Source organism: Fukomys damarensis, unplaced genomic scaffold, assembly GCF_012274545.1.
Source record: "Fukomys damarensis isolate Sample0158 unplaced genomic scaffold, DMR_v1.0_HiC HiC_scaffold_32, whole genome shotgun sequence".
NCBI lineage: Eukaryota > Metazoa > Chordata > Mammalia > Rodentia > Bathyergidae > Fukomys > Fukomys damarensis.
In genome coordinates, this window is record NW_022900944.1 from 30,810,316 (window position 1) to 30,823,239 (window position 12,924).

The window sequence follows — 12,924 nt, forward strand, 5'->3', positions numbered from 1 at the left end:
TGGTACCGGGGGTTGAACTCTGGTCCTTGCGCTTGCCAGGCAGGTGGCAATACCACTGAGCTAAATCCCTGGCCCCTGGGAAGCCCTAATCCTCAACCTACAATTTTAGATTCTAAATTCCATGGAGGGCTGGGAACAAAATGCATTCTCAGACTCTGCTCCCTCTGGGTTCTGTCCCTGTGACGTCTCCTCATCATGGGAGGCGAGAGGAGTTTCCATTTCATTATCCAGGCTCTCCCTTCAAGGGTTGGGAGTGTTTTCCGGTAACTCTAACTAAGCAATTGATCTAATCGATTACTTTTATTTATTTGTTTACTTAAGAGTAGGAAAAATTTATTGAGGAAAAGAAAGCTTCTGTCTAAGAGAGTCAGAAGGGGGACCAGAAAGTGGGTTGCCCCTAATCTATTACTTTTAATAAAGTCAGTAATTAGAGCTCTGAGAGACTTCTACCTCAAACATAAAAATAGGAGCTGGGCACGGTGCTGCCTCCCTGTAATTCCAGCACTCTGGGAAACTGAGGCAGGAGGATCACAGGTTCAAGCTCAGCTGGAGCAACTTAGTGAGATTCTGTCTCAAAATGAAAAAAGGACTAGGGATTAGCTCAGTGTGATGAAGGCCTTGAGTTCAATCTCCAGTACTGAGGAAATAAAAAAATATGGACAGTGATGGTAAGTAGATTTTAAACATTAAAAATATAATGGGAATACTAATTTATAAATAAGTTATCAACATTAAATATGAACCAAGTACCCAAGGAATTTTTGTATTTAATGTTTCAAGACTACCAACTTAAAAAAAAGAAAAAAGAAGACTACCAAGTAGGTCTAAAATGATTCTACTTCTAAAACGCCTTTTAAACAAAGAGTACTAGTGTAATAGCCTCGTGACTGAGGGATTCGACTCAAAGATGTAAAAATAAACAAATTCCCATTTTTGTGTTTGAAGGGAGCCCATGTTCCTGCTCCTCTCCTCTGTGGCAGTGCCAGACTCTTCCCACATGCCCTGGGGGGAAGGGCCTGTGCTTGAGCCACTTCCAGGCAAGAGTGGTTGAGGGTTAGAGTTAACTGCTGCTTCTGCAAAAACTTGTCCCTTCGGCCGGAAAAATGCTTTCCAAGTTGTCTCTAAAAATAGTGCTCCCTGGGATTTTCCAGTTTGACATTCCCTCAGCTCCTATGACTAAGGATAACATGAACCAGTCCGTTCTCTGCCCCTTACGGTATCCCCGATTTTGTGTGGGACCCTAGTTCATGGTTCCTGATGCCTACAAACCCTGCTGAATTTGGTGATTCAAGGGAGGATTTGCTTGCCTGGGAGCTGCTGAGCTTTCCCCTCCTCTGGCTCCTCTTCCACAGCAGAGGGAGGGGAAGGGTTTTCTAGGGAAGAAAATAGAAGTGTAGCCACAGGGAAATGTGAGAAGTGCCTTCACTTACCTCCAGGCCTGGAGTCCACAAGAAGCAGTGTGCAAACCCAAGGACCTGCTGATGCCCTGCCCCACTTGCTAGGCACTGGGCTGTGTGCAGCATCTCATTTATGTCTGGGCTGGATATGTGTGGTAGGAACCATCAGTGAAACATAAGACAGTATGCACTGGCTATGTAACCTCGACGAATTAACCTCTGTGGGTCACAGTTTCTTCATCTGCAAATCGTAAAGGCTTTAGCATTGCGTCTGACACAAAGCCAACACTCAGCCAATGTTCACTTTTTACGTATTGGTGGTGTGGTTCTGAACAAGCAAGGGAGGGCAAGGTATTTTAGAAAGAGGAGATTGCTTCAGCTTAAGCCTTGATGGCAAGGACCGAGGGGTTCAGAAAGGAGAAGTCTGAGTTCTTAGACTTGGGGAGGGACTAGAAGGTATATGAAGGTAGGGGTAGATGGGCAAAAACAGCAAGCTAGAACAAATTCTCAGAGACTACCGTGATCCTCCATGTGTTAAAAGCTTGGTGGTGCTCTTGGGAGGTGGAGCATCACAGGAGGTCTTAGGTCACTGTCCCCAAAGGGGATTTGGGGACTCTAACCCATCCATCTTCCTCTTTTGCTTCCTGGCCATTGCCTACCTGCATATCTAACAAGGCCCAAAGCAGTGAATGGGTCCGCTCCATCTTGGACTGGAACCTCTAGAACTATGAGCTAAATGAAACCTTGTTTCTCATAATTACCTCAGGTATTTGATAGTGACAGAAAGCTAACACAAAGCCCTTTTAGTCATTGGAACTGCACTTTGCTCTATAACAGTGATGAAAAACCTTTTAGAGACTGAGTGCCCAAATTGCAACCTAAAACCCACTTACTTCTCATAAAGTGCCAACACTGCAATTAAACCTGAATACTGAGGTTTTAGTTTAGAAAAAGCAACTGTTATCCAATGCTCAGCTACTGGGGTGACTTGGCTTGTGTGGCCACAGAGGACTCTGTGTGCCTGCTGACACTCGTGGCATAGGTTAGCCATCACTGCTAAGCAGGAGACTGACACGATCAGATTTGACCAAAAAATACAAAGTACAGATGAATTATTCCATTTTTATCTCTTCAGTATCAAATGGGTAGTAGGCACTGCTACCTTGAATAATGTGGAGAGGCCTTTTGAAAGGAAAATGGTTTCAGGGACCCTAATGGTATATCTGTAGAAATCTAGGGCCTCCACTCTTAAGCTCACTGGGGAAACCTTGGAGCAGCCAGAAATGCCCCAAGGGTTCAGGAAGCCAGATCCAGGAGTACCTGAGCTAAACTTTGAAGGAAGGGTAGGCCTTAGGCATGTGGTCAGAGCAGGCAGGAACACATGGTGGTGGAATATAGCAAAGGAAGGGTCCTGGAAGCTGAGACTTAAGAGTGAACGTGACCAAGGAACATATTTAAGTAGTGAGGTTGGAGAGACTTTATGGGCCACTGTAAAAGCTTAAACTGTCATATCATATAGGAAGTCTTGAAAGACAGTTGTTTTAATTAATTGTTTTTATTTGGAAACAATATCAAAATTACAAAAAGTACAGAACAAGGAACTTTTCCCCTGAATTATTTGAGGGTAAGTTGATAACCCAGCCCATCACCCTCAAATACTTTAGGTTAGTATGTATTTTCTACAACTAAGAGTACTCTCTTCTACATCAAAATCAGGAAATTACGCTGGGCGTGGTGGCACACACCTGTTACTCCAGCACTCAGGAGGTTGAGGCAGGAGGATTGCCATGAGTTTGAGGTCAGCCTAGGGTCCACAGTGAATTCAAGACCAGCCTGAACTATCTAGCGAGACCCTGTCTCAAAAAACAAACAAATCGGGAAATTGTTGTTGATATATTACTACCATCTATGTAACCCTCAGCTTTCATTCAAATCTTGCCAAACATCCTTATGTCTTTGTAGCAAAATGATACCACCAAGAATCATGTGTTGCCCTTGTCATGTTTCAGTCTTCTTCCCACTAGAACAGTTCCTCCGACCCTCCTTGACTTTCCTGACCTTCAGACTCTGAGAGACGACAGGTTATAAAAACATGACAAAAAGAAACTTCCTTTGGGCAAGAATGAAGTGATGAATAAATGGCAACATCATTCTGAAGGGATGCATGGTTATTCTGAAGGGCCCCAGAGGAACCCTGTGGAGGGTCTTCAACCACATCAGGTGGAACTGTCTCTTCAGAAAGAAAAAGAAGTGACTCTGGGTTGACAAATGGTGGGGAAACAGAAAGGAACTGACTACTGTTCACATGATCTAGTCACGTATGGAACATGATCAAAGGATGAGGTCTTCCCTAGCAATGGTTTTTCAGGAGACTGGGTGGGTCTGTTACCAAATCCAGAATTCTGTGGGTTAAAAATCTATATCCACTGGGGTTGGATGAAGGCAGGTGTTGCTTGTTCAGTATCTCAAGCCCAGAAAGATGAAATAATCCTTGAAGGAAACGATACTGAACTTGTTTCAAAATTCAGCTGCTGTGATTCAGTGAACCACAACAGTTAGAAACAAGGATATCAGAAAATTTTTGGATGGCATCTATGTTTCTAAAAAAGGAACAGTTCAGCAGCCTGGTGAATAAGATACAAGAGTTATCCAGCTCCGCACAGAAGCTTCTGGATTATAAGACCATTTTGTGATATATTAATGATGCAATAAACGACCTTTCATTGAAAAGACTTTGGTAGACAAGAGCCAGTTATTTTGTAGGATTTCCCTCAATTTGAGTTTGTTTGATGTCTCTTCAAGATTAGATTTTGGTTATACATTTTTGGCAGAAAGATCTCAGAAGTGATTTTTCAGTGCATCCACCTATCCAGAGGCACACGTCAGTTGTCTCATTACTAATGAGGGCATTCACTGTGATCAGTTGACTGGACTGTAAGCCTTCTCCATCATAATATAACATTTTTCCCCTTGTAACAAATAAACCTGGGACAATTTGAACATCAAAATAAATGCTGATTGTATTGAATTATAATCTATTGACTAAGTCATATAACTTTGAAATTAGAGAGTGTTGGCCGAAGATTTAGCTCAGTGGTTCTGCCACCTGCCTCGCAAGCGCAAGGGCTGGAGTTCAATCCCCGGTACCAAAAAAAGAAAAAGAAATTAGAGATGTGTTCTCACAATGTTGCCCAGGCTGGCCCTGAAGTCGCAGTTCTCCTGCCTCAGCCTCTTGACTAGCTGGGATTACAGGCACACCTCAAAGCATCTAGCATAGATGATTTGAAATTTTTTAAAGTTTTGATTAGGACTAGAATGTTGTTTCACATGAAACTTTCAATTTATCTACTAGTATCATGTCTTCCTCTTTTATTCACTGCTTTATAAGCCCCCCTTTTTTTTTTGGTACTGGGGATTGAACTCAGGCCCTTGCACTTGCAAGGCAGGTGGCAGAACCACTGAGCCAAATCCCCAGGCTTACCCCATTACTTTTTAAACTTTTTTAAATGTTCAAATTGTCCTTGATTTGGTCAATGGGCTTTTGTCTTTCTGACATGTTTCTAGTGCTCTCTGAGCCCTTTCTTATTTTCTGACACAGATGTTCCAGACTCATCTTACATTTGTCCTGTCCCAGACCTGGTATTTGCCATTTCTCCAGAAAGCCCCAGTTTATATTATTTTTTGAGGTCCTGGATATGGAGCCCAGGCCTCATACATGCTAAGTGAATCACTGACACCACCCCAAATTTAGTTTATTAAAGAATGGTATTTAGAAGCCAGGATCTCAGCAGAAGGCTTGCTACTGGGTTCAAAGCTGCTCCTGGGCCCTCTCAGAATAAAGAGCAAAGGTGTAGGTACACAAACACATTCATATACATGCATGTATATACATCTAGTTTTTACATCTGTGTGTATGTATTGGAAGCTATGAGTTCAGAGACACCTGATTCCAGTCCAACACCAAAGGGTTCATTCTAGTTTTCTCTTTTTGTAGTGAGAAATCTACTATACTTTATTCTTTGAACTCACTGGACCGATGCCCTTATACTTAGCCATTCTCCCATCCCCACTGTCATCCCATATCTGCAGATACCTTCCTGGGCCACCTGCTTAGGTTCTCACACCCAGATGTGGCTGCTCTACTCCATGTGGAGGCCCTCCCTGCCCCATCTGGGCTGATATGGAGTCAGGATAACCCTCTACTTGGGCTCTGACATCCTGTGCCTCTTCCAAATCCACAGAATGCCTTCTTCACCATGCTTTAGCCAACAGTCTGTTAGGGACCTGACGCTGCCATCACAGGCTGTATTCTCCTGGTTCTTCTTGGCTCCTAAAAAGACCTCATGCTCTTATCTTTAGTTTCCCTCCCCAAAGACCACAGCGGTCCAGAGGAGTTAAACCTGAGTTTCTGCAGGACCGAACCCATAAAGGGCAACCTGGCCTGTGATAGGTTAAAGTTAGCCCATTCCTCATAAATAAGCAATAGCCCAGCCCAAAACCAATAAAAGGACCTCTCTTTGTTCCTCTCTCTCATCTCTCCTTCTCTCGCCTGTCTCTCTTCCCTCTCTTTCCTCTCTCCTCTCTCCCTAACCTGCCTTCCCTAATAAAATCTCCTGTTGGACCTCTCGGTGGTGTGTGGCCTACTTGTTAAGCATCGCTGTGTGTGCCTCTACACAGACCATGCCAGGTCACTCTGCCAACCCAATCACAGGGATACCTTCCTTCACCCTATTCAAGCCCCTTAAACCTACTCTGGGTTTCTGCAGCTCCCCTTTCCACCCCAGACACAGACACCTAGCATGCCTTGCCCACATAAAAGCTATAGGGCCAAGTTATTGGAGGAAGAATGAACCTACAGAGGTTTTGGCCTTGGAATAGAGAAGAGTGTGGTGTTGAGACATCACATGAACTGCTTGTCTTTCACAGGACACTACCAGCCCAGGAAGGGCAGGGCCCACCTTGTTCCCCATCCCCAACCTATCTCCACAGGAAGGTGGCTACTGATGCCCAGAACAGGCAGGGAGGTGGCCCTAGATCTCAGCTGTGTATCTGAATGCCCACACATGCAGATGGCAAAGAGCTGCCTGGCCCAAGAAAGCAGGCGGTTGCCCAGGTGATGGAATGTATGGTGTGCTGAGAGCTTGTCTGCCCTAAAATAGTTCTCTTGCACAATCTAACCCAGCAGTTTATTTCTTCAGATTTAAGACCTGATGTTTAGTACTGCCTGGTCTGGAGAAAAGTGTGCAGACTGGGAAAGGAAGGCAGGAGCAGTGACACTGGGATTCTCATATCCTGTTCTGCTTTCTGTGAGACATTGGCATTATGTTTTGCAGCCCAAGTTCCCCATTTCTAAGGCAGCAATTCCTAAGGCTCTTTCATGAACTAAGGTTTGTCCATCACACAATTAGTCTGGGGATGGTTCTATTTCTGGACACTGTCTACACGGAGGCACTATGTTAAGCATTTATCTCAGCCAGGGCACCCAGAATCCCTGAGAGTAGGCGAGAATTGTCTTGCCACCTTAGAGGAGGACATGGACATCCAGAGAAGCTAAGGGACTTTTCCACCATCATTCAACCCAAGTCTGACTCCAGGTTCCTAGCTGAGACAGCCCTGGTATCAGGACTGAGGCTGTGGGCTAGTTCTTTTTATGTCAGAGTAGCTGAATGCAGAATACTTATGATTCCAAGTGCAGGGAGAACCATCTGGCAGTGTGGAAGACTGAGGGTGTGTCTGGTAAAGATTCTAAAAGGACCTGGTACCAAATGCAGGGAAATGTTTGCTTAACTTCTCTTTGTGCCTAGGAGAGTGCTATCATAAGTCAGCATCACAGAAGAAACCTACTCTCAGGGACTGAAAACTCCCAGGGGTGGAGTCCACCCTATTCTTTCTGGGCTACCGCTCTGGCGGCCTCTGGCCTGCGGCGGCACCACGTCTCCCTTTCCGCGGGCCCTGGGACCATGCTCTTCTACTCCTTTTCCAAGTCTCTTGTGGGATGTGGTCGTGGAGCTCAAGAATGACCTGAGCATCTGTGGAACCCTCCATTCTGTGGACCAGAATCTCAGCATCAAACTGACATCCGTGTCACAGACCCTGAGCAGCACCCTCAGGTTGCTGGTGAAGAACTGCTTTATCTCAGGCTCGGTGGTCATTTACGTGCAGCTGCCCGCAGATGAGGCGGACATGCAATTGCTGTAGGACGCAGGGAGGAAGGAAGCCCTGCAGCAGAAGCAGTGACGTTGCTGTTCCTCTCAGTGGCCCCTGACCCCACGTCCTGGCTAGGACCCTTCCCTTCCCTGAAGTACTGGAGGGTTTTGTCTGCTTTCTTTTTTTTAAGGGGTTGCTTTCTGAGAGGAGTCATGGGAACAGTTGCCCTCTGTTGCAAAGGAGAGGAGGCGGGCAGGGGACCACACAGCCGTCCTGCACCTGCTCTCACTCCTTCTCCAGAGACGGTGGGAGTTCCTGCAGTTTTCCCAGGGCAGTGTGTTACACGTTTTGGGGATGGAAGTAATCTGTCCCTCATTGGAAATAAAATTTATGCAATTTTGAAAAAAAAAAACAAACTCTCCGGGGTGTCCTAGTTACAACAAACTCACCGATTTACAGATGTTGGTTTCCCTTAAGGCAACAGTAATAAAGGCAGGAGACAGGAAATAGAGGCCATAAGATACTATCACCAAAGTCTAAATTCCAAAGACCACAGAAACAGAGAGCTTGATGGAGGCTCAGCACCCTGTACATAAAATATTCTCAAAGAGCATTCTGTGGAGCCTGGAGGATGTCCACAAAGCTGGACAGGAAACTCCACACCTGGGAACTTCTTAGAAGTCACACCTACCAGTTCCCATAAAACAAATCAAAACACCCAGGTGTGGTGGTGCACGCCTGTAACCCCAGCACTCCAGAGGTTGAGGCAGGAGGATCGCTGTGAGCTCGAGACCAGCCTGGGCTAGAGTGAGTTCCAGGTCAGTCTCAACTACATAGTGAGACCCTGTCTCAAAAAAACAAACAAAAACAACAACAACAAAAAACCCAACAAAACAAATCAAAACAAAAATCTGTTTATTGTTTAACTTTGAGTCTTCTAAACCTGCTTGATCACCTAACTAGACAGTATCTTCCAGTCCACTTTGGGACATTCTAGAATTAGGCTTTTAGAAATGGGCAAAGGCTGGATGTGGTGGCACACGCCTGTAATCCCAGCACTCTTGGGAGGCTGAGGCAGGAGGATTGCTGTGAGTTGGAGACCAGCCTGGGCTACATAGTGAGTTCCAGGTCAGTCTCGACTACATAGTGAGACCCTGTCTCAAAAAACCAAAAAAAAAAAAAAAAAAAAAGAAAAAAAGAAATGGGCAAAGGACTGTCAAAAGCAAGGCAGCCTGTTAGGGCAGGGCCTGCAAAAGAACAATTTCAAAAAGAGATTTGTGGTTTGTTCCCTTCTCTCTGCCTGCTGGAGACCATGCATTCCCCGAAAGGTACAAAACCACTTGCCGTGAACTAGAACCTTTGAAGTCCCTTCTCATCATGCATACATTTTCTGTAAACAAAATTTAAACAAGTGTTTTTTAAAAAATTGTTTCCTATGTAATCCAAGTTTAATTCCAGGCTAGCATGTTACATGTCTGAGTAGGTTAGAAATGGATGCACTGTAAAATAGTGCTAAATACTCTAAATACATATACAGATGTAACATGACACAGGCTACTGAGATACCAAGGCACTCGAACTCTTTAAATTATAAAATGTAGTCTGAAAAGGGAACATAGTTTCATACCGTTCAAATTTTCCCAAAACAAACATTTAAATTCTTCACATTGTGTTGGCCTTTTCTAGTAGAATTTTAGACACTGATGGGGTTAGTGGGTTTGGGCAAGGCCAGTGGGAAAGATGGACTGTTGATCACTTAGGAATGTTAATTCAGAACTTTGCAAAAACAGGTTCCATTAAATGTCACAGAAAAATACCACTACACATGAAAATATCTCACTGTTGTTGCCATTTATCTTGAGTTAGGTGATGAAAACAATGAAGATGGAATGCAAAGATAAATGTTAACAGTTCTGCAAAAAACTGTAGCTCTATTCACATAGGAATTTCCTTTAAAAATTTTTTCAGCACTAAGGATCAAGCCTAGGGACATGGGCACACTAGAAAAGCACTCTACCGCTAAGCTACATTGCCAGCCTTTTCCTTTTTATTTTGTGTCAGGGTCTTTTTTTACTACATTTGCCTCAAACTTGTGGTCCTCCTGATTCAGCCTCCCAAGCAGCTGGAATTACAAGCACAGGGGCTCCATATGAATTTTCAACAAAAGTTAGAGAAACACTTGGAAGATCAGGTGCTTCCTGTCTGCAAGCCACCTAGGAGTAGGGAAAGGACTTCCTGTCCTACATATAGCCCTAGTGCCCTCTGCTGTGAATTCCACCCCCAACCATTCCTGGCATTGCAAACCACTGTCTCAGCACAAGCTTCTGCCTTTTCTTTCTTTAGGCCAAGATTGCCTCATCAACATCAGTGCATGGGGAGATACTGAGGGCTCTGCTCCTGCAAGCCAGCAGGGTGCACCTTGGTGGTTTTAGGTCTTCCTTTGTTCAACCCCACTGATGCTGGCCTGCCATCTGTCCCCATCAGAATATACCACCCATGCCTCATCAGGCACTCTCAGAGAGCATCAAGACAACACTTTGCATCCATCTAGGTGTCTACAGGCTTGCAGGATAAGGAATGGAATACTAAATACCATGTCCTGCTTGCAGAATCCAGAGCTCAGCTGTGGCATCCTGTAGGGAACTATACCAGGACTCATAGTAAATGGTCACTGCATAGCCATCCCTCTAATGCTATTCTTGAGATGATATTTAAATGACAATCAGTGTGAATCAGGGACTGTGTTTAGGATCAACAATTATTTCAAACACCTACCATGTACCCTTTGATGTTCATGTCTAGAAAGAAATTTGACCCCCATTTTATAAAGATAGGGATAGGAAGGCCAAGAGGGGTTAAGTTTCCCAATTTCGGTTGTGTTATTTCTTGATGGGGGGGGTGGTTACCAGGGATTGAACTCAGGTCCCTGCGCTTGCGCTAAATCCCTGGCCCCTTGGTATTTCTTGCTCAATTTGTCTAAATTGTGCATGCTTAACTTGAAAGTAATGAGGTGATGTAGGATTAGAACCCTCCCAGGACAGGGAATCCACAGTAGGTAAATGGTGTGAGGGGCCCTTCGGGGGTGAGACAGCAGAAGCCTCACATGTACACTCTGCATTTGCACTGGTAAATAACTATCTCAGGCCTGATGTGGGCTGCTGACACAGATGAGCCCTAAAGCTCTTTGTATCTAATAAGTCTTTTCTATATAGAGCGGCAGGCATTTCAACCTGCCTTTCCCAGCAAGACAATGATTGCAGCCCCCTTCCCCTTTGCATAGGTGCACTGGATACATTCTCTATCTGCTATTTTTATCCATCTAACAAAAGTGGTGCCTGAATCCATGATAGCAAGTGGAACAGAAGCACACAGGTGTGGAGAACCACAGATTAAAAAAATACTTTCAATTACTGCCCTTGCCATCTGCTCTGTGTAAACAACACAAGAGCCAGCAGAGTACAGCAATGAGCCCAATCTCAGCTAGACAGCTGGGCTGAAGACCAAACCCTGACCTTAGTATAAGCTACTTAGACTGTACCTATCTTAGTGTGCTTCTGTGGAAACTAAGATGAAGAAAGCAGTGCTTGCCTCAGAGAGTAGTTGTGAATATAAATCAATTTGCATGAAACACCAAGAAGAGTGACTGGTATATAACAACCTCAAATATAACTATTTTCTATTACCTATTTGCTATAACATTACTGTAGTACCATCAAATGAAATAACCCCAAATCACCCGAGATTGCTTGAGAGAGCCAAAGGACACCATCTTAACTAAGAGAATCTTTGTGGGATATGGGTGCTCAATACATTCTTTTCAAGTTTTCTACAGCTTTGCAATTTTTCATAATAAAAGCTTGAGAAAATTTGAGTGCAATAGTAAGAAATGTGATCTTCAATTTTTCTTGAACCGATTTTACTGTGCCCCATTTTAAGCAAATGAAAAGCGTTAAGGTACACAGTAGCTGCTCTAAAATTTCTGACTCCTCAATAAGCAAAGGGAAAATCACTTAGCTCATTTCAAATAATGAAACATTTATTCAAGAGGGAAGAAAACATGCTGGACCACTCCCAGGCCCTGCTGCACTCTACACACAGCTCTGACTTTCTCAACCTTCAACGTGTGCCTTTAAAATGCTTTTCCTTATCAGAGTTTCTGATAATTTCAAGGGATAAAAGTACACATTTTAAACTACATGATCAGATACCTCATATTAGCAGACAATGGATCTTCAGTGGGATGATTTATCAAAAAACAAAGTCACCCAAAATTGTAAGCAGTCTGGATTCATGTTTATTGAAGCCAGTTATTAGAGACATCTTTTTTTTTTTTTTCCCAGCACTAGAATGCAAGGTTCCACAAGACTGCATACTGCACCTGGACAGAGCCACATCCTGGACTAAGGCTGGTGGGGGATAATCTGCAGTCCTAATTTTAAGTTAAAAACACCAATGAACTTAGCGTAGAGATGACAGTGAACTTTCACTTACAGCATCAACATTGTTAAGGTCATGATGTACAGAGCAGTCACTTTCAACTTCGTTAAATAAAACACAATAATTTCTTCAGTTTAAATACTGATTTTAAAATGCCAATCCCCCCAAAATTAAGTGCAAACAAAATAAAATAATCTAGCAGCATTCCTGTTGCATTTTTAGAAAGACCAATCCATGGCCTTTATCTGGGCCACATCTTCTAGGTTGGGGTTATTTTTTCATTTAAAAGACAAACAGCAGATGTAACCACTATAATGTATATAAATTAATAGTCTACCATACAAGTGTATTCAGCAAATAAAATGAATTTTACTTTAAAAAGTAAAGGCTGCTTATTATTTGGCCTTTGGTTCTAATGCCTGAAAACACTAAAATAAAAATCATTTCCCTCCCCCACAAGAACCCTGAAGTTCCCTAAAGTTGGTAGACTTTGGCAACCACTGAGCACATGACACTATGAATCAATTTCTTCTGATACTAGAAGAATCTACTTGTCATGAGAATAAAAGTGGTCTCCAAGAAACCTTCCTTCACAAGACCGGCATCTTAGCATTTTGTTGGTTTTAGTACATTTTACACTGACCCAAAAAGTGCTTATCAGTACAAATGATACAAATTTAAATTTTGCATTAGAATTTAAAATCACTCTGTTTCCCTCTTAGACATGTGCCTTTCCAAGAACACCTTCTTGTTCCTGTGTTCACTCTTTCTGTGCCTAGCTGCTACAGAGAGATTAAATGACCCCACCTTTTGTGTGGCCATAAACTGTACATCTACTGGTCACTACACAACTATCCCTCCACAGTCAGTTTACTGTTATTACCTAGACAACTTGGTAATTGGAAGCCACAATACATTAAAAAAAAAAAAAAAAAAAAAAAAG

General features: G+C 43.4%; 2 pseudogenes; both read left to right on the forward strand.

Moving 5' to 3' along the window:
- Window positions 1–3,534: 3,534 nt before the first annotated feature.
- LOC109117659 lies at window positions 3,535–4,044 on the forward strand (annotated as a pseudogene).
- A 3,313-nt stretch (window positions 4,045–7,357) lies between these two features.
- LOC109117663 lies at window positions 7,358–7,905 on the forward strand (annotated as a pseudogene).
- The last annotated feature ends 5,019 nt before the right edge of the window (window positions 7,906–12,924 follow it).